Source organism: Lactuca sativa, chromosome 6 (assembly GCF_002870075.4).
Source record: "Lactuca sativa cultivar Salinas chromosome 6, Lsat_Salinas_v11, whole genome shotgun sequence".
NCBI lineage: Eukaryota > Viridiplantae > Streptophyta > Magnoliopsida > Asterales > Asteraceae > Lactuca > Lactuca sativa.
Window position 1 is genome coordinate 134,838,355 of NC_056628.2, and position 5,128 is coordinate 134,843,482.

The 5,128-nt window shown below is 33.7% G+C and overlaps 1 long non-coding RNA gene across 2 annotated transcripts; it reads right to left on the reverse strand.

The window, feature by feature from the left end:
• Window positions 1-525: 525 nt before the first annotated feature.
• On the reverse strand, window positions 526-4,767 carry LOC128126636 (uncharacterized). 2 transcript variants are annotated; one of them, XR_008224606.1, is made up of 13 exons: window positions 4,586-4,767; window positions 3,549-4,507; window positions 3,112-3,173; window positions 2,800-3,041; window positions 2,640-2,706; window positions 2,365-2,450; window positions 2,191-2,272; window positions 2,056-2,112; window positions 1,905-1,943; window positions 1,748-1,814; window positions 1,244-1,625; window positions 1,041-1,129; window positions 526-665 (listed from the first exon to the last, which is right to left on the reverse strand). It is a non-coding gene; the product is annotated as an uncharacterized LOC128126636 (long non-coding RNA). The 2 variants fall into 2 exon arrangements; XR_008224605.1 differs by having other exon boundaries at window positions 1,905-1,947.
• Window positions 4,768-5,128: the final 361 nt, after the last annotated feature.

Below are 5,128 nucleotides of genomic sequence, written 5' to 3' on the forward strand. Positions count from 1 at the left end.
GATAGTTTACTATCCAACGAACATGTATACATATGCTACTAGAAAAACAGCCTTTTACGACGCTCATTGCGCGTCGTAAATGGCTCAGACGATGCGCAAATGCGCGTCAAGGAAGGCCCTGTCATAAAGAGAGACGACGCGCATTTACGACGCTCATTTACAACGTGCAGTTACGACGCGCCTTTACGACACGCCATGCGTATCAAGGAAGTCCCTGTCATAAAGGAAGACAACACGCATTCGCGTGTCGTAACGTTACGACGCGCGTGTTAATGACACGCAATGCGTATCAAGAAAGGCCATGTCATAAATGAAGATGACACACGTTTTTACGTATCATAATTTTAAATGTTTAAAAAAATATATTTTTTTTATAGATTTACTAATTTTCAAATTAAATTTGCATTTAATGCATCATAATAGAAAATAAAATATCATATATAAAAAATATAATCCATTTCATAAAATTTAATGTCATACAAAAATAGAATCCATAGCATAATATTTTATTACAAATTTGACATTTTTTGTTTCCGTACTTTGACAATTTGTCCTACTGCTGATTCCAGAGCCAATCCGCGACTGCATTCCAGAGCTGATTCAGTGCAAAGAGCATCCCAGACTCCATCACTTGAAATTACAAGCCACCCACAAGCAGAAGATAGCTGAAGATCATGAATAAATAAAATTTGTTAATAAAAAGAGGAATAAATTGAGTTTAATTACTAAACACCAACATTCAAACCAATTAATGAAAGTTAAAGCATCTAAATAATATAGCATGGGATGCAAATATATCATGCATCGTACAAACAATGAAGATTTTTAGTTTCTGGAAGATTATTGACATCATTGGGATTAAGAGTTTTCTTTGCTTATCCACTGCACCTCATATGTTTCCATCATATTTAAAGGATTATAATGCTACATAGCTCTATTAAAGATGCTGCAATATCTCTCTATTGTTATGCATGAAATCAAGACATATGATCTTCTAATACTAGAAAACAAGAGCTATTCAGAATAATAAAGCTACATACCTGAGTTTGCAAGAGGTATCGCAAGGTGCTGCCGACTCAAAACCAAGCAGCCTTAGGCACTTATCAAGGACTGAACTAAGGATGCACATCTGATAGAAAAAAGATAAAAGTATAATTACAAGGATTAATAAAAGCTATTCGGAAGCCAGCAATGAGAACCAAATTTATTTAAAAAAAAGGAGATAGAGAAAGAGAGAGACTACTTGCATCTAGCCTCTAAAAATGTGCTTTGTGTAACCATCACCTGGATCAGCACCAATCTGGATCTTTTGATCTGAGGCTCTGTTGTGTGTCTCACTTAAGACATCCAGACAATCTGAATGCTTCTTCTCAGTTTGAAACTGCAATAATTGAGATACAATTCATTTTGAGGGGATAGATAAAGAAAATATGAATGACCATCAATTTATCAGTAATCAAAGGGGACGGTTCTCTTCAGCAGAAAGATAGAGCCTTTGATGGATCCTAGTGAATTAGTTACTAGGGAATGTGACATGTAGATTGGATTGGTAAACCTAAAGGTAACAGTGTCACTGCAGGGTTTTGCATTTTCTTGAGACTCAAGAGGGCAGTGACGTCTTCAGTCTGTTTAAGATGAAAATGAAAGCACATTACATTAGTGCAGGATACAGTAAATCTATCATGAAAGTGCAGTGGTTGCATTTATCATAAGTGAAAAAAATTGTGTCTTTCGCCATGAAACTTACCAGCTATCACCCAGACAATAAATGCCTTGTCCTTCTAGAAGTAACAAACCATGTTGATTATGACTTCCTGCAACAACAAAAAACTATTATAGTTTTTATTTTTTTCAAGACTGTTGATTTAAATAAACACATTTTAATAAGTAATGTAATGACATACTTTTACATTAAGAAATTTGCCAGGTTGGAAGTCCATGATCTGCCTGATTACAAATTTCAGAATTTAGAATACACATTTTAATATTTGATTATTAGTCAAACACATCAAAACTATAAAGTAAAATCTTTTTAAAAGATAAACTATAGCTTACATGAACGTTGATGTTGTAAGGCAGAGATATAGGAAGAAGCTTCCTCAGTTGGAATACCTAATATGGAAACAGTAAAAAAATTAATAGTAAAAAAGTGGACTCTTATTCTAGGTTGCTTGTTAAAAAAGTACATACGTCTCCAGGGGTATCAAGAAGTGGCTGCTAATTGGTGGAGCCAACAATTGGCTCGGTAATATGATCTTCTAGGTAAGCATACCTACACAAAAGTTAAATTACTTTTTAGCCCTTGTGGTTAATTGATAACACACACACAGATGCAGGATGAAATAAAGAGAAGGAATAACATACCTTTTTTCAAATACAACAAGTGTAGAAGATTCATAACTCTCAAAGTGATGCTTTGAGTTAGGAGGTAGGTAAGCAAACGAGTCTACCTACAGTTCAATGACAAATATTAACTGTTGAGGAATACATTTACTTGATTGAAGCATTTTCCCTCTTCTTAATAACAATGTCTTTCAGGAATGCTATTCAACTTCAAAATTTGGCACAAAACATGTAACTTTAATGTTCATATAAATACTACTACACAAAAGAAAATTCAAGATTAAAGGGTTCTATACCATCAGTGTTTGGCAAATTCCTGAAACATTAGTGAGAATCACCAAACCTTGAACCGCAAATACAAACCTAAATGATAAACATAAATTAAAACACAACTCGAGTCACACTATGATTCAAAAGAAACTTGATTAGATTATAAATTTAGGGGGTCATTAATACCTCTCAACATGTTTAGGAAGTAGCCCTGATTTTCAACATGTTTAGGAGGTAGCCCTGATTTTGTCGTTGCTCTCACGGAATGAAAACCCAGATACAACCTGTGGAAGGAACCCAAACACCAGGTACGATAACAGAGAAACCAACATGTGAAGCGGGAAATCCTCTCTTCGCCCCAAAAGTTGATGGTATTGATCCTCTTCTGAAGAAGAAAATCATCTGCCTTCGTTTCTCAGGTCCCAAAGCTGTAATTGTAAACAAACAACATCAAATCAAAATAAATACACATACACTAATATGCAACTTATTACTTACATTATGACTAATCACCAACAATCCGCGAAATATGCTAGCCAATTCCAATTCCAACACATTCACTGCAAGCAATAATAAAGAATATAAAGTAATTGATAATTCCAAACAGGAAATAGGAAATGCATTGCTTATTTGCTTTGCTTACATGTGGAAGCATCAACTGAATAGTAACACAAAAAAGTTGATGCTTCCACATCTAAGCAAAGCAAAACAGAATAGTAACACAAAAGTTGATGCTTCTACAAAGATGCCAAAACCACAACTGAAATATAAAGAAAGAAATCGAAATCAATGCATGATGAAAGAATCAACATCGTGATCAGAACTTAAAAGCCATAGCAAAACAGAGATAAGAGTTGTTAATTAGAACTCACAAACGATTTAATTCCATAGTAATTAAGAAAAAATTACAGAGGATTAAGAAAGAGAAGAAATACCTTACGTGATTTGTGTTCAAAATTGGGGCAAATTCATGAACTACAAAGCTCCAAAGAAATCCATGTCGATAGAATTTAAGTAGAAAAAGACCGGGAGAAAATCATGAAGATGGAAGATACTGAGTTGCATAAATATGGAGAAGCGAATGTAATTGCTGGTGTAGACAGCTGGAATTTTGCTTACCAAACACAAATATGAATTAACAAAGAGATATAACGATGAATATTTATATATGAAGGTAAGGCTGAAGGAGGGAAAGTCTGTCCATGAAAGCGAGATTTAGAAGAAGAGTAGGACAGATGTTAAAACTTAGATACTGCTCCAACTCATTCTCAATCTCACGCACAAACACAAACTACTTATTTGATAAATGGTTTCATTTTTTGTTATAAAAGTATATTTGCAATCTTCTTCGTCGTGTGAGGTTTGAAGAACTATAGATTGTGGCAATAAAAGAATCGAAATACACAAATCATTTCTTAAAATATAATGCACATTTATAATTTGTAGAAGGTTCTGTGTTCAGGTTTTATAGACCAGTGGGAAAAAATAAAAGGGAATAGAAGAAAACAATTAATTCATTGTGTAACCGAGTTAGTAAGAAATGAAAAAAAAAACAGAAAAAAAAATATTCTCGAAAATGATTTGCAGAAAGAAGAAAACTTTGATGATTCTTTTGGGGAAATTAGGGCAATGTTGCACCCATCCGCAGAAGCTCTAGCTGTTCTACAGAAATTTGTTCTTCTTAATTAGAGCGTGCAAACCAACCTTCATCATGATGGAACTACATAAATTTGTTCTTCTTAATCCCTTTAAATCAATAAAAGCCAGTATTTAAGCCATGACTACCACACTAAATATCACTGGAACGTTTTTCAATCACTGAAACAGCATGACTCAGCATTTCTAACATGTACTGACCAACTTTGGAGAAGAAAGAAATTTTTCTTCTTTCAACCTAATGCAACAAAATGATTTGGTAAAATTTCCTTTTATATTTTAAATAAAAATCACCAAGATTAGAGAATAAAAATACCTTGTAACATACGAACCATACAGGAAATTTGACAAAAAAGCACATCTGCAGAAAATATCTGAGAGAATCATTTTCTCGATCTCTTTATTTTCTAAAACCTTAAGAATGCCGAGTTCTATTTCATGAAGGTGAGTCCCTTAAATGACAGGGGAGACGCACCATCTGACGGCTCGAAGCCAGGGCTACCTAAAAAACAATAAAATTATATAAATATTTCTCTAATCCTACAATATAATTTCATTTTTCGTAGAAAAAGAGTGCAAGTGCAACCTCTGAATGAGAATCAAGAAAAATGAAGGTATTATTGGGTACCTCTGCATTAACAAATATGATTTATTAGAAAAAGAAATCAATCAGCAAATGATTAGAAAAAAGATTGAAGTAGATAATTGATTACTTGTATTGGTTTTAGGGCTTCTGAGCTATGATTGTTTAGTCCGACACCAAAACATCATCATTCTTCTTCCTTTGTCGCATCAATGAATCCAAAAATTAAGCTCGCCTAAAGATAATAAGATGTCCAATTCAAATATTGAAGCTCAA